Below are 24,971 nucleotides of genomic sequence, written 5' to 3' on the forward strand. Positions count from 1 at the left end.
GGAATAACAGAACAATTGGATATCTATACAGACAAAAGTAACCATGACCTTTATATGAAATAATCATAAAAATAACTCTAATTAACTCATAGATCTAAGCATAATACCCCAATTGTAACACGTCTAGAAGAAAACAAAGGGAAACACATGGTCTAAAGACAAGAAAACAATTTTTAGATAATACAAAAATTATGAAATATAAAATAAAATATTGACAATTTAGTATGTATCAAAATTTTAAAAAATTTCTATTGTATAAAAATCAAAATTAAGAAAATCAACAGGAAAGATCAAACTTGGAAAATGTTTGCAATATCGATATCTGGCAAAGAACTTATATACAGATTAAAGAACTTTTACACTTCAAAAATAAAAAGACAATCCAATGGGAGAAAATGGAAAAAATATATTTATGGATATGTTATATATATAAATGTAAAGTATATGTATCTATGAATATATGCCTATTGGCTATTTGCATATCTTCATTTTATTTTTAAGTGCCTAATTATATTTTTTATATAAATACACACTGTTACATATAAAATAGATAACTAATAAGAACCTACTGTATAGCACAGGGAACTCTATTCAGTACACTGTAATGACCTATATGGGAATAGAATGTAAAAAGAGTGGATGTATGTATATGTATAACAGACTCACTTTGCTGTACAGCAGAAATTAACACATTGTAAATCAACTATACTCCAATAAAAAATTAATTAAAATATTGACATATATTGTATATAACATATATATTAAGTATATATAATTTGTATAGATTTAGAGATTGCTCCATCAAAGACGTACAGATTACAATTATAATGAGATACCACTACATAACACTATAATGTCTAAAATTTAGAAAACTGTAAATATCAACTTTTGGTGTGGACCTAGTGAAACATGAATACATTGTTAATGGGCTTGTAGCAAGAAAGCTTTAAAGTTAAATATATATTTACATATGACCAAGCAATTACCTAATAGTTCATACTTATCCAAGAGATATGAAGTCTCATGTCACACAAATTTGTTCAAAAACTGTGTAACACCATTATTCATAATAGGTAAAACTGGATATGACCAAAATATCCAATAAGATTTTTTTTAACGTCTTTTTTGGAGTATAGTTGCTTTACAGTGGTGTGTTAGTTTCTGCTTTTTTTTTTTTTTTTTTTTTTTTTGCGGTATGCGGGCCTCTCACTGTTGTCGCCTCCCCCGTTGCGGAGCACAGGCTCCGGACGCGCAGGCCCAGCGGCCATGGCTCACGGGCCCAGCCGCTCCGCGGCATATGGGATCCTCCCAGACCGGGGCACGAACCCGTATCCCCTGCATCGGCAGGCAGACTCTCAACCACTGCGCCACCAGGGAGGCCCTAGTTTCTGCTTTATAACAAAGTGAATCAGTTATACATATACATATGTTCCTGTATCTCTTCCTTCTTGCATCTCCCTCCCTCCCATCCTCCCTATCCCACCCCTCTAGGTGGTCACAAAGCACGGAGCTGATTTCCCTGTGCTATGCGGCTGCTTCCCACTAGCTATCTATTTTACGTTTGCTAGTGTATATATGTCCATGCCACTCTCTCACTTTGTCACAGCTTACCCTTCCCCCTCCCCATATCCTCTAGTCCATTCTCTAGTAGGTCTGTGTCTTTATTCCCATCTTACCCCTAGGTTCCTCATGACCTTTTTTTTTCTTAGATTCCATATATATGTATTAGCATACGGTATTTGTCTTTCTCTTTCAGACTTACTTCATTCTGTATGACAGACTCTTAGTCGATCCACCTCACTACAAATATCTCAGTTTCGTTTCTTTTTATGGCTGAGTAATATTCCATTGTATATATGTGCCACATCTTTATCCATTCATCCGATGATGGACACTTAGGTTGCTTCCATGTCCTGGCTATTGTAAATAGAGCTGCAATGAACATTTTGGTACATGACTCTTTTTGAATTATGGTTTTCTCAGGCTATAGGCCCAGTAGTGGGATTGCTGGGTCACATGGTAGTTCTAATTTTAGTTTTTCAGGGAACCTCCATACTGTTCTCCACAGTGGCTGTATCAATTTACATTCCCACCAACAGTGCAATAGGGTTCCCTTTTCTCCACACCCTCTCCAGCATTTATTGTATGGTACTGGCACAGAAACAGAAATATAGATCAATGGAACAGGAGACAAAGCCCAGAGATAAACCCATGCACATATGGTCAACTTATCTTTGATAAAGGAGGGAAGAATATACAGTGGAGAAAAGACAGCCTCTTCAATAAGTGGTGCAGGGAAAACTGGACAGGTACATGTAAAAGTATGAAATTAGAACACTCCCTAACACCATACACAAAAATAAACTCCCCTAACACCATACACAAAAATAAACTCAAAATGGATTAAAGTCCTAAATGTAAAGCCAGACACTATCAAACTCCTAGAGGAAAACATAGGCAGAACACTCTATGACATAAATCACAGCAAGATCCTTTTTGACCCACTTCCTAGAGAAATGGAAATAAAACCAAAAATAAACAAATGGGACCTAATGAAACTTCAAAGGAAACCATAAACAAGACCAAAAGACAACCCTCAGAATGGGAGAAAATCTTTGCAAATGAAGCAACTGACAAAGGATTCATCTCCCAAATTTAGAAGCAGCTCATGCAGTTCAATATCAAAGAAACAAACAACCCAATCCAAAAATGGGCAGAAGACCTAAATAGACATTTCTCCAAAGAAGATATACAGACTGCCAACAAACACATGAAAGGATGCTCAACATCACCAATCATTAGAGAAATGCAAATCAAAACTACACTGAGGTATCACCTCACACCCGTCAGAATGGCCATCATCAGAAAATCTCCAAAAAGATTTATACGGGTGAACCAGTTGTGGTGTATCCATACAATGTCATATCATACAGCAGAAGGATAGAATTATGAGGAATGCAACAAGGATGAATGTCAGAAACATTATGGTGAGAAAAAAGCGAGACACACAAGAGTATGTACTTTATGTTTCTGTTTATATGACTTTCTAGAAAAGGAAAAATGAACCTCTGGCGACAGAAAACATATCAGCAGTTGCCTGTATCATATATGGAGTAGAGAGTGACTGCAAAGAGGAAAGGGAAAACTGCAAAGGGGGTAATAGGAAAATTGTCTACCTTGATGGAAACAGAAGTTACAAAATATTTACATTTGTCAAAATTCATTAAAGTGTACATTCAAGTTAGTATATTTTTAGATTATACCACAATATATTTCTTTTAATAAAAAAAATTATGAAGAGTAGGTAAGGGGGCAAAGGACCTGAAAGCCAGCTTTAGCTATGTTAGAGCTGTAAAATCAAAAAAAGATCAAGTTGCCCCTAATTTAAAAACCAAGAAAATGCATACAAGTTGAGGAATAGAGATTTTAACTTATTTTAAGAGTGAGTTTTATAACAATTAGAGCTTCCTAAAAATGAAATAAACTTATTTTGAGTTGGCAATTTCTTTCTCAGTGAGGACATTCAAGTACAAGATGACAATCATTTTTCAGGTGTGTTGTAGAAGTGCCTTAGAGATTGAAATTTGCATTAACCAATATTTAAGATGATTCAATAACATCAGAAAATATGCTATATTTATATATGCTCTTTTATGGTAGAGTTCTGTCTATAATGTTTTCTAAAATATCCTTTGAATTAATATTTCAATAGTAGTCTCCAGTGCTGCAAATGTAGGCCAGAAAGTTAGATCTGTGCACAGTCTATTTTTTAAGAAGCTTGTAATCTGGAAGAGAAGATAGACAAAAATGTTGTAGCAAAATGCAGTAAGTTTCATAATACAGATATCCTCATGCTCTTATATGACATGGAAGCAGTGTCACATTCTTAATATGTCATCTTTTTCTGAAATACTTCAGTATTAATTCCTCACAATTATAATAATTAATTGAGGCATGAATTATTTACAGAGAGATTCTAGTTATTCCTAAAATATTTGGAAATTGTTTTAACATGAAGGTATTTCTTAGAATACCTCCAGTAAAGTTCCAAATCATGTCTTTCAAAGCCTAAATGTGTTTGTACAATCCTGGCAAACCTCAAGGAAAAATGTGAATGTTGCTGATTATCCACCATTTAAAGTTTTCTAGGCTTTGGCATTTTTCTGTAAGTAGAAATAATTGACTATGAACTATGCAAAGAGTTGTTTTACCTGAATTTCTTTGAGATCCATCAGATGTGGCCATTAAAATGAGCCAATCTCCTCCATTACAACTACTCACTGTGCAGGCTTCTAGTCAAGCATTGGTGGAGATAGCGCAGCTCAATTTAAATTAAAATTCAAGGTAATGTAACTAAACAAGTGAGTCCTATCCTTTTCCCCTTACTTTCCCTTAGAGAGTTTTTGAAGTTAGGGATTTGTAAAATGAAAATATTAAACCAAATTTAATAGCAAAATGTCATTTTTGTCATTAGTGAAACCAAGCCCAGTTTCCACTTACCCCAAAGTATAAATTGCCTATCTGAGAAGCAGTTCAAATTTAAGTCATGTCAGATTGGTGGTCTTTCTGAGTTTCAGTTTGGAACTCTTATTTGAAGTCATTGTTTCACTCAAGAGCATCTCAATATCAATAGCAGGTTTTCTACTTCAGCAAAAGCCTTGATGTACAGCAGTGCCATTGGGTCCAGAGGATAACCTCTTTGTACGTGTTTTCTCCCAGTCTCACAGCAATGTTAAAGTCACTGATATCACAGAGCACATTTCTAATCCTAACTGTATGCCCTAATTTTGGCAGAAATCCACTCCTCCACTTTTATGCAATGTATTAACAGCCAGCAATTTAATTGTATTTGTTGAGACAGTAATATCAACGTGAAGCATTCCTTTTTTGAGGCTCAAATTCTTAATATTTGCTTTCCCCTTTGCAAGAAATACTTACTCCTTTACTCCCTTGTCCCCTTAGGCTACCTACCTCATACATCAATTAAGAAGACGTTTCACAAGGGATGCCTTTCCTCATCCTTCCAGGTGAGAAAGGCTGCCTGTTCCATGGCTCATAGTATCTTGTCTATATTTACTACAATTAGTAATTCTTCTTTAGACTGCAGGCTCTAAGAAATATGGACAATGCTTGCTTTACCCCACCTTGTATTACCAGCACCTAATGCAGTGCCTGGGACATAGTAGAAATTCTATAAATATGTAATGATTGATGAATGAATGAATGAATGAATGTGTTAATAACAAGATAAATGCATAAATCGTACTTGTAAAGCACAATACAAAGTAATTTCATTAATATCCACCCACTTACTTGTACCTTTATACCCTTCTCTTCATTTATATATCTTAGAATTACTTTTAATTTTATCAGCAGGGATACAGGATTTAATGACTAAATTTTGATGAAATGTATTAGAAATATTCGTGAGTGAGTAAGCACTATGCCATGGTGAGAGAGAGAAAAAACTAAAAGCTATTGTTATATTCTTGACTCAAGTCATACTCAATATTATTTGTTACATATTATATTACTCACGCAAATGCATTCTCACTGGCATGGTATCACCTGCATTATTATAATTTCCATTTCCTTCCCAATCCCTTTAAAGCCCATATCTGACCCTTAGACTTATTAAATTGCATTGTTTTAAACCACTTCTCCAATTTGTCAAGGTCATGTTATGGTCATGTTGAATTTTGATCTTGACAAAGTATTAATCAGTCTTATCAACTAAAGAGAACTGTAAATTACTAAATCCACATGCTTTTCTATCATCCTAATCTTGATGAAAATATTAAATAGCCTCTGGCCCAGGATTGACCTCTACATATAAAACTTCTGTCCACTTTGTTGAGGAGGAACTATAAATGAGTTTGATTGTTCTACCTACTTTGTTTCCAATAAATAGGTCTCTGGTGTGATCTATTTTTATAAATTTGTGAATGAATTCAATTTGTAATATTTTTATAATATTAATATTTAATGTCTGATTTCAAGTCATGGATAAAAAATGCTAACATCAATGAAAACTACTACTTGCTCAAATAGATTAATAATAGTAAGAACAATTAAAGTAGATTTTAAATCTACTGTCATGTTTATTTACTTTCCTGAATTGTTCCCACTGTGCCACTTCCTTACTTTCTGAATGTGACAGGTTCGTGCATGACGTCCTCCTCTAGATGCTGTGCCAGTAAGAAATCTCTCTGATTATAATAGGTGATCATCTATGTGATGGATAATAAGAGAAATATGCTTGTGCATTTTCAATCACAAATCCATGTCTTGCACAATGAAATGATTTTACTTGTTGCTTGATCACGGGGACTTCTTCCTCTGAATAAATAAGACTTGACTTTGCCTCTTTATGCAGTCATCTGTTCACAGTTCTGCCTCTCTCCGGTAGACTGTGTCTCCTTAAAGACAAATGAATATTCATTCATCTTTGATCCCCATTGCTTAGCATGCATAGTAATTGTTCAACAAATATTTGTTTAATAAGCTAAACACCAATATGCCATGAAGTAGGAAAATCTGGAGATGTGAGTGGTCAAGATGGGGGGTGTGACTAAAGGACCCCTCTGAATTCTAAGAACAACATACTTAGGATGGAATGCATGAGTAATCAAACGGGCTGACTACTTGACAACTAGTATGTATTCAATTTTCAAATTGTATATTATAAGCATCCCTGAGTGTAATTTGAAATGGATAGACAGGAATTTTTATTTTATTTTTTCTAATGAGGAAGCAGTGTAGTTTTCTATTCTCATGGCCTCTGTTGCTTCCTATGAATATTTCTCCAATATCTTGACATAATCGTTTTCAGGAAGCCAAGAGAGTCCAAAAGAAAATGACAAACAACAGAAATTGCTTTCATTTTCTAGTGTTTGGAAAAACATAAAAATAGGTTTAAGTTTTTCAAACATACTTAGATTTCATGAGATTTTACTTGGTTTATAATCAATATGATAAGATGCATATATATGTATATAGAATCATCATTCATTTTAAATTGGAAATAATGTGTATTCCCATGGCTGATTTGCAAACTGTCAATAATAAGAACCAAGCTTATGTCCTCCTAAGTCTTTTGTAGCCCCATTTTAACACATTTTCTGGAAGTTATTTCACTTCAACCACTCTACTTTCTAAAAAAACAATAGATGACTTTTTAAAATTTTTCATTTCAAAATGAAAATATTAAAATATGCTAAAAATTGGTGCAATAATGGAAGCTACAACTTACCATGTAAGTTTGTTTGTAATTGAGCAAAATATGTTCCAATAATTTTTGCATTGCATTTGCCTTTCTCTATATAATTACTAACCCTTTTTCTTTCACTATGGAATGTGAATTTTGATTTCTCATCTTCAAATTTGCCTTTAAATACATTTCTACCCTTATTTTTCTTCCGTCTGGAAGCTAAGTTTTCAAGAGAAAATTTGTTTCCACAAATATTGAATGTCTTCATATTAGGAATAATTCTAATGCAACTACTTTGTATTTGGAAATGTGCCACTGTGTTTAGGAAGGCTAAACACATACTTTTGGGTAAGTTCAAAAAAGATTACTCCAATGATTCAACCAAATATATTTCAAGCATATTGATAAGAATTTTCAAACTAATTGTGTGTGATAGCCATCAATTAAAGACGTAAAATGAATGCCTGCTATTTTAAAACATAATTAAGCCAAGGAAAGGCTGTGAATAACTAGCATGTTCTGTAAAGATAATTGGCTCATTAACTAAATTCTAACAGCCCATTCACATTTCTAGATTTTAATTGAAGAATGGATGGAAATAGTAAGGTGAGCTCATTGCCCAATACATATAAGCAGGTGACAATTTTAATTTCTGCGGAGATGCCCATATTGTATGAAATCTTATTAATATTGTGATGGAATACAGTGAATCATGCTGTGAAAGAAGCACATATTTGACTGTTGTACATGTGTTCACACACACACACACACAAACACACAGATACACACACATTTCTTTTTTCTCCTCTATTCTCATTTCAGTCCCATTTTTCCTTTTCTTAGATAACTGGTATCATGAATTGAATATAAATACTTTGAATCCATGCTTGAATTTTTTACTATATGCAAATGAATCCATGAAAAATACATGATTGCTTTGAGTTTTAACAATTTGTATACATGTCATCATGCCAAATATGTAATCTTTAAAGTCATTTATCATGTATATAATTAATTATTTTGAGTGAAGTATGGCACTGCATCTTAAAAATAGTTTATATATGTCTTTTCTAAGCAGCATAAACTGGAATTTTTAAATTTATTTTTATTGTCTCTGTGATCAAATGTATTGTGATTATTGATCTATTTCTCCTTTATTTTTCCATGTTTTATCCCTCCTGGTACTAACTTCGTTTAAACACATTTTTCATTCTCTTTTTAGGGTCTACCTTTTTATGAATCATATATGAAGTATTCATTTTTAGTGTTTTCTGGAAAATTCGACATATATTTCTAACTTTAAAAAGTCGAAAACTAATTATCTCATCTTCCTCCTAAGCGGTTCATGGACCCCTCAAATTTTAAATCTGATCTCCAGTATTTCAGTATATTATCTAGTGTTTTAGTTTTACTTTGTACATACCAACATTGGCTATTATTTTTTACACTCAACCGTTATTCAGATTCATTCCAACATTACAAATTTCTTTGCTGGTCACTGTTCGGTGCACCCTCCTACTTCTTTTTATGCTTATTTTCTTTCTTACTGAAGAACATTCTTTGTACAATGGTCTCCAATCTTGCCTAAAACACACGAGAATTATGTGAGAAGTTTTTAAAGCTCCCATTATTGAAACACCACCTAGATCACTTTGGTTAAAAAAAAAAAATCTCCAAGTATTGGCTTCAGGCATCAGAATATTTTTTAATGCCTTCAGACAATTCCAATAGCTGCTGCTACTGCTTTAGTCATTTTTTGTTGTTGTTACAGTTTGTGGGTGGTAATTCCTCTTTGTCTATGAATGAAAATTTCTTTACTTCTTGTTCTTGAGTAGTTTTTTAAAATGAGGTATAGAATTTTAATTTGGATAGCTATACGTCCTCAGTACTTTGAAGATATTATTCTATTGTTTTCCAGCATCTACCTGTTTTCTGATAAGACAACAGCATCTACCTGTTTTCTGATAAGACAACGGATATTTAAAGCCAGCCCTCAAAAACAAGGCTTATTATTTCCAGGCCCTCCTTGAATTTCTTGGTTTCTACTCCTACTCACTACTCTAATGTTGAATTTGTTTTTTCCCCTTAAATCCTGAGACTGGGGATCCCCCCTTTTTTGTAAGCTTGTTCATTTATTGTTTGTTGATTTGCTTTTTATGTGTTGCTACATGTAAAAGCAACATATAAAAGAAAACACAAGTATAACAAACTGTGTGTTCAGATTGGAAGAAAGGATTCTCAGTATCAGTTCAGCCTATCCTATTGACTGAAAGCATTTACCTTGTTTCTTTTACAACTAACTTGAATATTATGAGTCTTACGTCTAATATACAGTACTCTTCACCCTTCTTGGAATGTCTATGCTCAATAAGGACATTAGTTGACTTGTCATTAATATTGCTTTTCTACATGTGAGTGCATTCAGAGTTCTATCCTGTCCCATATACATAGCATAATCTTATATTTTGTTTCTAACTGGCATCAGTTTTCTGGTTTTTTTTTTCGATTTACTTTTAAGCTTTACTTTTAGCAGGACTGTACTGAAATACTCTTACACCTTAATAGATCTAATTGTCTGGACTTAAAATAATAGATTTTTGTATCACAGGGGCATTTGTCTTTACAGATACTGATTTCTGTTCTCTGCACATGTTTTCATGTTATATGCCCAGTGTAATATGAAGCGAGTTAATTTATTGTGTTACATATAGTAAAGAATCCAGCAGAATAATGTTATTTAGGGTTTTTTTAAATTATTTCTATGAATAACAACAACATCAAAAATAAGAGTAATAGAAAAGATAATTTCTACCTGTAGCAAGTCTCAGTTTTTTCTTAAATGCAGTAGAAGGCCCTTCACACTCTATTTGTCCGCTTGGCTTCAGGTTTTCATTTTGTTGGCTAGAAGACAGATAAAGGGGATTATGCACAGAACTGAGCCTGGTTTCTGCTAATCTCGAACTTGAATTCTTTCAAGGGTTGCAAAATATGATTCAAGTATTTCACAGGCCTGTATAACCTTTGTCATCTCTCTGGTATATGTGCCATCATGGGTGGATTTGGAACTGACATTGTATATCTCTGATCTCAACTGTATAAATATTTGTTTAGACTGACTATCAACATAGAACACAGACATTCTCTTCTGATGTATGGATGATAGAATAGTTCTTATCTGGGCCCCTATGGATGGGGCAGGCACAAACTAACAGAGGGCAATGAGGCAAATTTTCAATGAACTCAGATTTTATATTTTTCTTTAGGTAAAAGAGTGGTTGCTTCTATACCAAAAAAATATTTCTTATAATTTGGGTTACATTAAAAATATCTCATATTTACAGCCATTTATCTGAATCTATAAGAGTGACTTGGTTTTCTCAAATACATTATATATGGAGTCCTTTAGACTGGAATTAAATTAATCATGGTTGTATTTTTTTTTCTATTGACTTCCCAGCTATTTTCCCCTAGGAAAACTGTCTTAAATAATCAAGAGAAATATTTTAGGCAACATTATGTAAATCATCACCCTTATTAGATGAATTAATATTCTTGAAGTTATAGCTCATTTCATGGAAATCAGATTAACCTGATGTTATGGGCATAGTCATTTATCAGTAAGTTATCTGTTAATATGCTCAGTATGTGACATAAAATATGTAACTTTAATAAGAGAGTGGATCACCTCAAATAATTTAGCAAATCTTGAAAATGATAAGGATTAAAATTGTGGATGTATAAAGGACACAGAAGCTTGGAGAACTTTAAAACCATCTATTTCTATCCTGTTTCCCTCAGACAAGGAAATGAAGGCTGACACTTTAGCATGGTTTGGAAATCCTTCTAAAAATTATCTGACTTTCTCTTAGAATTAACAAGTAATTTAAAGTTTTAAGAACTGCAGAACTGATCACATGAATTACCATAATTTAGTCAAGAATTTTTTTGAATATCCACCTTTTGACAAACATTGTACATATAAGTACCAGGCTGTAGAGATGAATAAAATCATCCTTAGTCTCAAATAACTGAAAGAAAAATCCCCCAATATTAGTGATTACTCAGGAATTAAGGATGATGCTATGAGAACATTTTTATAATGTGAAATTTATTAAGTTAAATAATATATTTTGCTTTTGAGATTAGAATGCCTTGTTTTTGTTCTAAGGATACTGATGATAGATAGTGCTTGTATTTTGCAGAAGTTTTATGGGAGCAAAATAAAAACTTGGTAATGTGATATAAATTTGGTGCCCCAAGGCGATTTTTATTGTTATTTCTATTGGTGTTGTTAATGAGGGAAATTTCTGTGAGCTATTAGAAAAGAAAATGTGGATATCAATATCTAATCAAAAAGAAGGACAAAATAATGGATAATTAGAGAATATATATAACCAATAAATTAAAAATATACTCACATGCTAAGGAAGCACAGTGGTGGAAGTTTTGCTCATCATAAAGCTTTAACAGTGAGTAGAAGTTATCTTGGTGTCTTGGGTGTGGGAAGATATGCTAACAACCAGTGATAGATCCGTTGTAAAAGTTGCAACTGTTTCTTTGGTATTAAATTTCACTTAAGACCTGTGCTTCTGGACAGGATGGAGTAATAGGAACTGGATTTACTCTCCTGGCTTAAACTGCTAAAAGTAAAAAAATATATATATTAAACAATAATTTTAGACATTGAAAAACAAACAGCACAAGACAACGGTTGTATAAAGCTGTTAATTATAATGATAACCCAGTGGCATAATGTTTTGTGTAATACAGTTAAATGTTGGTGTTTGAACAAGTCCCTGGTCACCTGTAAAAAATAAAGGTGGATTCTCTTTTCATATTTATTAACAAAATGAATTTCATAGGGATGCAGTATTTAAACATGTTAAAATACTACAATTACTAGAAGAAAACATTTTTGTTTTATTTAATAAAAGTTAATTTTTTTATATTTTTATGTGTTGCATTTATTGCTTTAAGATTATACAAATATGTTTTGATATAATTTAATACATGCAGCATCAACTAGAGTATTCAATACACAGACTATTCAATGAGTATAGCCTTAGTAGTGGGACAAAATTAGCCCTAGACTAACTTGTTTCAGTTGCAGCCTAATAAGGCTTACAACGAAGCCTCAAAATGATCAAACTATTTCTTAACTACCTCTTTGAGCAAAGTTACAAATCTTAAAAAAAATAATACAACAACGCCCTGCAACCAGTAAAGTAAAATTCACAATATCTGACATGCAATCGAGAATTACCAGGGATGCAAAGACAAAGGAAAATATAACCCATAACAAGGAGAAAAATTAATTAATGAAAACAGACTGAAAATGGTACAATCAGTAAACAAAGACATTCAAACAGTTATTATAACTAATTTTCATAGGTTCAAAAAGGTTAAAGGAAAGCATCAACATCTTAAATAGACATATAGAGGATATAAAAATAACCCAAATTGAGTTCCTAGAGATGAAAAATATAGTTTCTGAGATGAAAGATAAACTGGATGGGATTAAAAGAGTTGAGGCAATGCAGAAGCAAAGATTGACCTCCCTGCAAAAGCAAAATTTTGTTATTATAATATAATCTGTCCCACTGAGTAGTCCAAATATAAAGTCTGAAATGAAAAATGCCAGCTTGGTCACCTTTTTTCATTTCTAATTTGCTTTACCCTTTCTGGTTTGTGCTTCCAAAAATAATTAAAGTATAAAATTATGAAAATTGTATTCAATGGTATTAAAATTAAGCATCTATCCATCTTATGGATTGTCCTGCATAATGCAAATATCTAAAATCTAAATATTATGTGTATATATACATATATGTATATATACATATATGTATATATATCTCACTAGCAGAATGAAAAGAAGATATGAAAGTACAACACAAGTTGTGGAGGAATATAGTAAAGGAAACTAAAATTATAGTATTTTTGTTTTTAGATATAGTTGCTCTACGCAGTGGAAAAATGATATGCGGATTAGCATATTTTATTTTCTGAGAAGCATGAATCAATTTAAAAGGCGAAAGGGCAGATGAATTTGAAGAATGATTAATTTAAATACATTATCAGTCTTCAATTTTTTTGTTACTGACAACATCCCCTTTAGGATTTTCAAAACGGTGAAAGGAGGGATGCCAAGATTTTTAGTTGCTATTGAAGCAATTATTAGCAAATCCTTTCTTCTAATCTCATTACAGAAAATAAAGCCCTTTGTGCCCAGAGAACTCCCATTAGAACAGATAGCTAGTGGGAAGCAGCCACATAGCACAGGGAGATCAGCTGGGTGCTTTGTGACCACCTAGAGGGGTGGGATAGGGAGGGTGGGAGGGAGGGAGACGCAAGAGGGAAGTGATATGGGAACATGTGTATATGTATAACTGATTCACGTTGTTATAAAGCAGAAACTAACACACCATTGTAAAGCAATTATACTCCAATAAAGATGTTAAGAAAAAAAGAAAAAGGAACTGCATTTCGGAGCAGCTCAGAACATAGGGTGTACCACTCTGGAGCTATCCCACATTTCCTGTGTCTTCTTAAATATTGTGTATATATGCTATATATTTATATCTCCATCTAAATATACATCTATATCTCCTAAAATACTGTCTCACATATAATGAAGTCACAGTTTCCAGATAGTTGTTCTGGAAGTCATTAGACAAAATATAGTCTCATTTATTTAAAAAATGTGAAATGAGAGAAATGTATGAAAAACTTGATCCATCTTCTCACTGAATTTGTAGTATTAGTACCTTCAGAAGAAGAAATAATTAATTTATTGTAAATTATTTTATTCCTCATTTATTAGAGAGGAAATTTGTAAACTGAATCTGTTAGGGCTTAAAGGGTTTTTTTCCAGAAGATAGTATCTGTGGTTCTCACCTTACACTGAGCAGTATATCACTAGTGAACAATCTGACAAATATGTACATTATTAAGTTATTTTATTTTCACTTGGCTTTTTAATACTATCATCTGATATACATCATATTAACTGACACTGCAATTTCTTCCTTGATTTGTTTTTTTTTTTCTACAAACACTTTGCATTCCAACTTCCACGTATCTGATTTACTCACCCATGTGATGGTCTTCATCTTCAGACATCTTGCTGTCTGGGCTGTTCAACCCTGTGACAGTAAAAGCACACTCACTAGGGACTAGGAGTTTGAGAAGGACTTAGAAAATTGTTTGACACTTGAAAAAAACGGCTCCAGAATATGAAGAAAAAATCTGCAAAATTGAGAGAAAAACTTGTGTAATTAATATTTTCAACTAATATCACTACAACAGAAATGTTACTCAGCTTTCATATAGTTACCTAGAAATTATATTGGATATGTGACTTGGGCACATTTTAATGCATCTGATAACATTTAGGGTAGAGCTTCTAAAAGGGCAATTGCCTAGGACTGAGGAAGGTTTAAAAATGGCACAGAATGAACTAGAAGTGACTTCAGTGGGAGGCTGAGGCAGAGATGCTGGACCCGGAGAGCGACAGAGCGGGCGTACACTGGAGAGAGCTTTCCTCTACAGAAGAGCCAAGAACTTGTTACTTATTGAGGGGGCAGCATGAAGGTAGGGGATCCTACAATGAGAATCCTAGGATTGCTCCTAGATTTCTAACTTGGATAAATGACAGGACGGTACTCTTTGTGAATACTGAAGGAACAGCAACAGCAGCAGAAGTCTAAGAATGGAACTTTAACGTATCACAATGCCACCTTTAAACTAAATTTGGCGTTCTTCTCCTTTTTGAATGAATGAAAATGCATTAATTAAAGACACACACATTCACACACCTGCTAATACCTGCTCTTCTGCAATCGTGTTTTCTGTATAGTGTCTAATCTATTCCAGTCGAAGTAGTGCTTAAACACTTCAATATGCCTCTTTTCAGCCAAAAAGAAAAACTGTCTATGACTGTTTCAACGTATTTTAAATATATGTATAATCATTGCCAACTTATCTGCTTTGCAGATACTAGTTTCCTATACAATATTTAATATCTCCCTTTAGTGAAAATGTCATTGCTCAGTATTATGATTGTTTTTCATTTTTAATATATGTCTGAATGTTAGAATTATTGATTAATCTCTTTATTAATGGAATGATCTCAGCACAATGTTAAATACTCTTCTTCTCTACCATTATTATATGTTATTTTAAAGATTTTCCATACAGTGAAAATTCAGGCTTTTTGAAGTCAGTAGGATAGGCTCCAGTGAGTAAAAGAAATGCTGAAGAACAACAATATGTATTAAACAAATTTAAGTAGTTAAGAAAGCACTAATCTAGCCGTTGAGAAATATATACTAATATTTACATAGTATGTATATCTAAATCAATAGTTTCAAAATGAGATAATCTACTGAACAAAATATCTTAAAATGTGAATTAAAAGATGTTGTAAAATCTATATATGATTAAAATACAAAAATGTTTATAAGCTTGGAATATAAATAATAAGTGCATTTTTGTCTGGGAGACAAGTTGTTATCTGGGAAACCTCAAGACATTTTGTAGATTATCAAAATCACTTTACTATCAATCTTGAGCATTTCTCCTATCAACTCTATAATTAGTATTGGAAATTAGCATTATGACTCTATTTCACTATCAGGAACATTGAAGAAACTATTTCAAGTGCTAAACATTGGTTTTAACAAATAAAAAACAATTCATCTGAGGAAGATGTTACAATGAACTGAGGAATTAAAAGATCTCAAAGTAGAGAAATTTCACTGACTGCAGTATAAACAACTTGAGAGTAGACAGTTTGTTTTTCCTGTTTGCCCTCCAAATTTTGGAACAGTGTTATATGCACGGTGCAGGGTAATAAGCAAATATTTAACAAATGAAAAGTACTGAATTCATTACCTTGTGGTACAAATTAGGATTTCTTTTGTACTAACTAGAAGATTTTAATTTCAGCATTATGAATTATTAATGTCTTTATCTGATTCCCAGTTCTGTGTCAACCAAACTTATTTGAGTGATAATTAGAGGACTTCATGTTTATCCTATCTTCTAGGATTTCACTTTTGCATATCTGTTAATTCATAATTTTGATGTTTTTATAGCACAACCAAAGACTATAAAAACACATAGAGCAAGCACTTGCCAAAGAACTCTAAATAAAACAGGTCTCAGGGGCTTCCCTGGTGGCGCAGTGGTTGAGAGTCCGCCTGCCGATGCAGGGGAAACGGGTTCGTGCCCCTGTCTGGGAAGATCCCACATGCCGCGGAGCGGCTGGGCCCGTGAGCCATGGCCGCTGGGCCTGTGCGTCCGGAGCCTGTGCTCCGCAACGGGAGAGGCCACAACAGTGAGAGGCCCACATACCTCAAAAAAAAAAAAAAAAAAAAAAAAAAAAAAAAAAAAAAAAAAAACAGGTCTCAGATATGAAATTAGAGCCATACATGGTTATATTTCTAAGTGCTTCATCTAAAGAGAGACGTGCAACACTGCTGCATGAATTAATCACCTACGGTGACTTTTAAATCTACCAACAGCTGGCCCCTCTATCATATCTGATTTTATTCAATAGTCTAAGTGATAATAATTTTTTGATCAAGAACTTTATTTTACTGGTTGTAAAGGTGCGCGCATGCACGCACACACAATCCCCAGTGCTTTTAAAAATTGTGGGACAGAATTAATCATAACTATTGAGTGTAAATGTCATTTATCAACTTATTAAAGTGCAAGCATGCAGGGAAAATAAGCTAAAGACAAGACTTTCGTTTTTCAATTTAGTTTTAAAAAGTCTTGTAGAAATCTTTATGAAATTAACACAAAATGGTGTTACCAAAAATCTATTTAGTTTGTTTATTCCCTAGTCTGTGGCAATGTAAACAGTGGAAGTTAACCCGGAATTTAAGTTAAGGAAAGCTATATTGTATTAAGTTTAGCCAAAATTCTCTAACTTGCCATATTTTTTCAAATAAATACAATTTCTATTCTCTTCCCTCTCTCCTCATCTCCCTTAAGGTATGTCAACTCTAACCCCGCCCCCCCATACACACACCTTGTTGCCTCTGACATTATCTCCTCCACTAGATGTGCTTTTGTCCTTATTGCTGCACAATAGTTCAACAGTAAAATGTGATAAACGCAGGCAAAGGTGTTTCAAGAAAGAAGGTAAATGTCCTTACACATTTTCAACATAGAAACAGAATTTTTCAAAAATGAGTTACAAAATAGCAAAATTTAAAAATAGTTATAGATGAAGTTTGCAGATAATGTTGTCATCCCTCTTAAAAGAAGAGGGATGAGGCACAGAAGAAATGTAGTGTTGAGGACAGTGAAAATCAGCAGTTATTGCAAGTCTATTTATGCTGCGTTCAATGGATTCAGAAGACAGAGGCTCGGGTGCTGTCGTTATTACTTGTTTGCCATGTGATGGTGGGCAAAATATCTAATTTCATTGGGTTTCTCTTTCTATGCCTCTAAAATGTGGATTCCCAGGCTAAGAAAATATTTCAAATCTTTTCTAGGTCTAAAAGTCACAGACCTTAGTGTACCCTTTATAAAGGCCACATTTTCACAAAAGATAGCATTCTTGTAAAGCACCTTTATAGAAAGAAAAAGCTATATTTAGAAAGTCCACTGAGTGTCCAGGGTTTTCTGAAGTCGTACTGCTGTTTATAACCAGGTGTAGGCCAGTAGGACAACACATTTGCTTTAATAACTGTCCAGATTTCTTGGAGTTAAAGATAAGTTTTTCATTATTCTAAGTGTTGACCTAAGAAATTATTGAAAATAAGAATTGCTCTAATTTACTTCTTGAATTGCCCAGTTCTTACATGGCCTGACATGAAAGGTGATTTAAAAGATTGCATTTAAGTTTGGACATATAGCCTTCATCCTGCTGTTTCATCACAGACCTCTTACAGGAGAAACACGTGCAACCATTTTGAGTTTCTGAATGGGAGTGCTCCTTATAGTATTTTCCCCTTATAAATTTCTTGCCAACTTACTCCAATTTGAATGCAGGTAGAAATTTATAAATTTCTCCAAGAACTTATTTTTATTTTTATGAATCTTACTGATTTTGTTTTAATACCGAGGACTTTATCAAATTCATAGACATTTGATAGAATAAAAAGCAAAAGCATAATTAGGAAAAATCCAAAAACCTCAAATAGAAAATAAGATGCTATGTTGTTAGTAACAGAAATTAGCACAAATAGACTGAAAAACTGACCACCATTGTAAACTGAGCTTTTAACTATGGCAGTCGCCAGGAAAAGGAGGGTTACCTGACTCAGGGGTCTTCTCCTCTTTCTTTGCCTTCTTTTAACAATCTCGAAAATTAAAGAAAGATTGAAATGACAATACAAATAATTTATTTCCCAAACCATTTGAGAATAGTTGCCAACACAATGCAATGTCTCCCCCAAATCCTCTAGTATTTCCTACAAACATATATCCAAATATAATCATGAAAATCAGGAAATTAACACTGACACATGACCACAGAGCTCCTAATCCTCAGACCCCTTTCAAGTTTTGTCAATTATCCCCATCATGTCCTTCATAATAAAAGGATCAGCCCAGTGTCACATGTTGCATTTAGCTGTCCTGTCTCTTTAGTTTTTTAATCTGGAAAATTTTCTCAGGCTTCCCTTGAATTTCATGAACTAGAAAATTTTAAAGAATATGGATCAGTTATTTTGTAGGATTTAGCTGTTTGTATCTGTCTCATGATTATTCAGGATATGTGTAGTTGGCAAGAATAACTCAGTGGTGAAGCTTTGTTCTTCTCACTGCTTCCTATCAAACAATTTCGGCAAACTTTTAACTTGTAGCCTTACTGGAATATCATGTTACTCATTTGATTAAGGTGTATCACCCAGTCTTCTCCATTGTAACGTTATTTTTTTCTCCTTCATTATTAATAATTTTTGTGGTAAGGCACTTTGTAATTATGTAAATATCCTGTTCCTCATCAAACATAATTTACTCAATTTAATTCTTAAAATCAGTATGAACTCATAGACTCCTATTTTATTCAATTGACTATAATACGTTTCTACCATTATTTATTTTGAGGCTTAGATTGTTCAAGATTTGTCCAGTGGAAACCCCTTCAGTTTGGCTTCTATATCCTTTGATGTTTCCCAACTATTCTTTGATATCTCCCTTCTTTTTTTTTAACATCTTTATTGGAGTATAATTGCTTTACAATGGTGTGTTAGTTTCTGCTTTATAACAAAGTGAATCAGTTATACATTTATCCTCATATCTCTTCCCTCTTGCATCGCTCTCCTTCCCACCCTCCCAATCCCACCTCTCTAGGTCACAAAGCACTGGACTGATCTCCCTGTGCTATGCGGCTGCTTCCCACTAGCTATCTATTTTACGTTTGCTAGTGTATATATGTCCATGCCACTCTCTCACTTTGTCACAGCTTATCCTTCCCCCTCCCCATATCCTTAAGTCCATTCTCTAGTAGGTCTGTGTCTTTATTCCTGTCTTACCCCTAGGTTCTTCATGACATTTTTTTTTTTTTAGATTCCATATATATGTGTTAGCATACAGTATTTGTCTTTCTCTTTCTGACTTACTTCACTCTGTATGACAGACTCTAGGTCCATCCACCTCACTACAAATAACTCAATTTCGGTTTTTTTTTATGGCTGATCCCTTACTTCTTGAAACAATAATATGTTCTAGGGTCATCTTATATTTTCCCTGTAGTGGTTCTAGAATCAGCCATTTCTCCAAAGAGCTTTAGTTCCTTCAGTTGGAGAGCTGTATTTAGAAACCAAGATCTGGACACTAGGTGTATTCATTGCTCTTGGGAAGTAGTGGTCCCAGGTACTCTCAATGGGCAGAGCTAGGGGATTTAGGTACATATATACATACACACATATGAAAACATATTCATAACCATTTACACATATTCACAAAGACATTCATAAACACATGCAAACATATTGTCTATGTTTATTTCTATAATGTCTCTATATTGAAAATCATCTGTTCACATTAACATCCTCCATTCCCTTTCAACGCCCTTTCCTTCTAGTTTTTGCCCTTTTCATATTTAAACTCCCTCCACAGATATTAAAATAACACTGATTACCATATCCTTAATATCCTTACTTATTTGATCAGTCTTCCTGTATTTAAGTAAATTCTTGTAGCTGCCACTTTCCTATCCTACCCATTTTCTCCACCTGGCACGGGTTATGACTATCTGTACAGAGTGGTTGCCAAGGCCACTTCCTCATGTGGATGCCCTTTCACACGAATCAGACTTCAGCAATCAACTCCAGGCTCCCTTATGCAGACATCCTCTCCCCTTTCTCAGACTCTGAGACCCAATGCCAAGTCATGTGGTTCCTCGAATGCCCACCTTCCCCATGCTGACAAAGGGTTATTTTACCTCACTTAATGGACTAATTTGTTCAAGATGGGAAGGGATCACAACACTATAAAGCAGTTATACTCCAATAAAGATATTAAAAAAAGAAGGGAAGGGACAAGGAAGGGGATGAAGACAAGGAGGTGGACAGGGATGAACAGGCTCTTGTTTTTCTAAACAATATTTGAAGAGGTCCTTCATTTAGAAGTTGCAAAGACATTATGAAGTGTCAGCTGAAGAACTGAAACAACAACATATATTTACACATCTGTATCCCTATATCTATGACACACAATGTACATCTAATTTTATAGCAACCAAAATATAATTTAACAAAACTTATGATGCTTAGCCATACACTTTAATACTCAGCAACTTACAAAACTATGCAGTGCCATTTGGCTGTTAACTATCAGTCCATGTATATGAATGGATTTGTAAAACTCCTAGCCAAGAGTGCTTGGGATAGCGTCTCTACTGGTCCTGACTGGATCCTCTTCTTCTTTTGTCACTCTTTTCAGTGATTTGTTGATTCTCGATTGTATTTCATTGGTGTCTTGCATGACCACTGGCAATTATATCTGGGCAAATACCCCAGCTTGGTGTCTCTCAAAGGGCTGACTGAAAACCATTTGCAACAGAATCAACTGAGGTACTGGATAAAATTCAGGTCCACAGGCCCTGTCCTGATTTCCTGCTCAGAAGCTCTTTAGAGAGTAATGAGTATTTGAAAAATACCTTAGCTAACTCTCACACATTAACACTGAAACCATGGTGTAGTTGGCATGTCTACAATTCCTCAAAGTTCACGGTTTAAAACACATAGGTCTCAACAACTACAGTTCTTTTATTTTAGCTTCATCAATTCACATTTGTTATTTAACCAACTTGGAAATTGCTAGATGTGTGAATAGCCGCCAAAGTAAAATGTATCTATCTTTTGCAAAAATGTCTTCTACCAAATGTCTCTACAAAATGAAATGTAAATGCCTTCTAAGATCTTCTTGGAGAAATCTTACAGATTTTTAAAATCTTCCAGGTTTTAGGGAATAGCAAGTGCAAAGGCCCTGATGTTGGGAAGGCCACTGCAGAAAGAAAATCTGGATGTGTGTGTGAGAGAATAGTAGTAGTAAACGAGCTTGGAGAGTAGGGCAGAAGAAATACTGAATAAAGCATGTAGGACAGGTAAAAAGTTTAATTTTTATTCTAAAGTGATGGGAACGGGTTTTGCGAAATCATGTGATATGATTTATGGGTTTTTTTTATTATTCTGGCTATTGTATTGGTTATAGACTATAAGGATTGGGGCAAGAGGGGAGGAAGCAAGGAGGTTGTGGAAGAGGCTGCCTATTGCATTAGATGAGGCAAGCAATGATGGCTTGGAGTAAGTAAAGACGGCAAGAGTAAGGTGAGAGGTAGGTGGATTCAGGATGTATTTTCAAGTTAGACTGGCAAGAATTTCTGATGGACTGGACATAGGAATTGTGGGAAAGTGAGAGTTTAAGGATGAATCTAACATTTTTGGCCTGAGCAACTGGATGAGTTATGGAGCCAGGAAAAACTGGAGTGCAGTGGATGGATCAAAGCAAAATATTTAGTTTTATTTGCTAAGTTTGAAATGTCTATTATGCATAGATTGGAGATATTTAGTGGGAAATTGGAATTAGGAGTCTGGAGGTTAGGTGAGTGCTTAGGGCTAGAAGTATGAATTGGGGAGTCATAAGTCATCTTCCCATTAAAGTAATGGGACTAGATTAAAACTCATGAGTAGTTAAGGTAGATGGAGAGTGAAGGGGGCCAGGAATGAGCCTTAGGGCCTTCTAACAGATGTTGAGGGATGGGAGGGATCACCAAGGGAGAATGCCAAGGAATGGTGAATGAGAGGGGAGAAATCTAGGAGAGGATGGTGTCCTGGTAGCCAGTGAAACAAAATATTCATTCTGGAAATTATGAGGTTCATTTCCCAAAGTTTCTTGAATTGATGATCATTTGAAACTTGGTATTTTAAAAAGAGCTTTAGCAAACAGAAAAGAGAATAATTTTCTATCATGAGTGATTGATTGCAGTAGCATGGGGAATGGAAAAGTTGTGAAAAGGGAATCAAGAATCTATGTAAAAGACAATTTTAAACAAAAGTATCCATTTAAAAAACAACTACACAATATTTAGACATTATATTTTGTCTTTGTGTCAACAGCAGCTACAGCATGCTGTAAGTGAAAGATGAAGGATTACAGTTTAATATCAAATCAGGGAAAAAGGTGAAATAGGTGAATTCCTTGTAGATTTTTAATAGATTTCAAACCTCTATTGGTTTTGAATAATGTCATATTTCAAACATAATTTTCTAAATAATCATAACAATTTTAGAATCAGAATAAACCTTATATAACCTTATATAAAACTTATTTCAATGCACATATAGTTCATTTTTATGGGTAAAACTAGGACTCTGGTCTTACGATGACCAGTACTATTTCTTATTGCAACACACTGTTTAAATGTATAGATGATTGAAAAAAAGAGCATACCAGTGATCTCTTAAATGTTTTACAAAATATTAAGTAATTAAAATTAGGGGAAATAAAGCTCATGAGGATTAAATTACAGGAAGAGTTTATAAGAGGGCAAACAAGTAGGAGATGTATTTCCACACAGATAAATATGAGGTTTTAGTAGAAAATGACCAAAACTGCATTTATAAGGTCATGATACTAGCTAAATGAAATAAAGACAACCATCATGTGAATAACATATAATTTTGAAGGTGAATTTTGAATATGGAGACTGATACAGGTTAACATCTGATTATAATAAAAATCAGATAGGCAGGGTAACAAGGTCTTCTTCATCCAATCACAGCTTATCAGGAATAAGGGAACCTCTTGATACTTTGGTATGTGCCATTTTAGGACAGTGAACTTGCTACAAAGTGAACACTTGACACAAGAAATAGTTTAGAAACATAAATATGATTCAAGAAATTCATGGATGGTGAAAGCTATGTTGGATTATTTCAAAAAGTTAGGGATGACTAGGTTAAGTAACTTCTCTTTTTAATAACAGAATAACTGTCACATGAAAGATCTCACTATGCCATTGACAAAGATAAAATCCCGGGACGCCATGGCTTCACACTCTAATAGTCTAGAGATACAATGTCCAGTATAGTGTCCATTAGTCACAAGTGGCTATTAAATACTTGAAATGTGGGCAAGTTTGACTTAGGAACTGAAATTTTAATTTTATTGAACTTACATTTAAAAATTTAAAAACACATGTGACTAATGGCTGTAGTTTTTGACAGCACTAAGAACATTTCCATTATCATGGAAAGTTCTATTGACCAGAGCTGACCCATAACCTTTTTATTTAATTTTACATTTATTCCTCTTTGCTAAGAAAATCCTCTCTTACTAAAAAACAATATCAGCAAGATGGCTAGATATAAGCTCAAGATGCAAATATCTATTGGATTTCTATAATCCAGGAACAAAGAGAGAGCTTAAAAATTATTTAAAATGGAAAAAAAAAGACTACCTAGGAATAAATCTAAATAAAAATGTGCAAGACATTATGGAGAAAATAAAACCTTATTGAAAGATATTAAAGAAGTCTTAAATAAATGGAGAGGTACATCTTGTTTATGGATAGAAAAGACTCATCATAATGGTGTAAGTTTCCCCCAACTTAATTTATATAGTCAATACAATTACAATAAAAATACTTAATAGAGGTTTTACAGGATTGCCAATTCTGAAATTTATGTGAATGGTCAAGAACAGCTCAGACACACCTAAAAAATCCATTCATTCCAAAATGGTCCTGGAAAACTTAATTATTCATAAGAAAACAAAGAAATTGGATAATACAGACAAGTCGATTGTAAGTGCATTAATGGCTTGAATATAAAACAAAGATACACTAGAACTTTCAGAAGAAAATATACTATATCTGGGTAGCATTAAACTAGGGAAGGACATTTTAAGTAGAACAAAAAGACACTAAGCTAAAAGATACATTTGATTTCATTAAAATTGAGAGCCGCTATTTATTAAAAGATAAGGAATGAAATAACTTATTTGTGTCATATATAGCTGACCAAGGATTATTTGCTTGTATTTAAAGAACCATAGAAATAAGTAAGAAAAAGATAAACAGTAGAAAAATGGACAAAAGATATTCTCTGGACTTCACAGAATAGGAAACAGAGGCAACTATTAAACAAATGAAAGGATTCGCAGCCTGTCAGTAATTAGGGAAATACAAATTAAAACTGTTACGGACTGAATTGTGTTCCCTAAAATTCGTATGTTGATGCCCCATCTCCCAATGTGGCTGTTTGGAGACAGGGACTTTAAAAACATAATTATG

The 24,971-nt window shown here is 33.7% G+C and overlaps 1 long non-coding RNA gene across 2 annotated transcripts in view; it reads right to left on the minus strand.

Annotated features, from left to right (window-relative positions):
• Positions 1 to 3,016: 3,016 nt before the first annotated feature.
• The window catches only part of LOC309797341, a 42,223-nt gene continuing 20,268 nt past the window's right edge, over positions 3,017 to 24,971 (minus strand). The window contains exons 1-5 of one of the 2 annotated variants that reach the window (XR_014292596.1): positions 18,487 to 18,540; positions 14,282 to 14,355; positions 11,629 to 11,837; positions 10,023 to 10,111; positions 3,017 to 6,419 (exon numbers count right to left, since the gene is read on the minus strand). This is a non-coding gene — a long non-coding RNA (uncharacterized lncRNA). Of the gene's footprint in view, positions 6,420 to 10,022; positions 10,112 to 11,628; positions 11,851 to 14,281; positions 14,356 to 18,486; positions 18,541 to 24,971 lie in introns of those variants that run through there. The other variant, XR_014292595.1, reaches the window with a different exon arrangement.

The sequence above is a fragment of the Mesoplodon mirus genome, assembly GCF_964341445.2.
Source record: "Mesoplodon mirus genome assembly, contig: HAP1_SCAFFOLD_317, whole genome shotgun sequence".
In the NCBI taxonomy this organism is placed as follows: Eukaryota; Metazoa; Chordata; class Mammalia; order Artiodactyla; family Ziphiidae; genus Mesoplodon; species Mesoplodon mirus.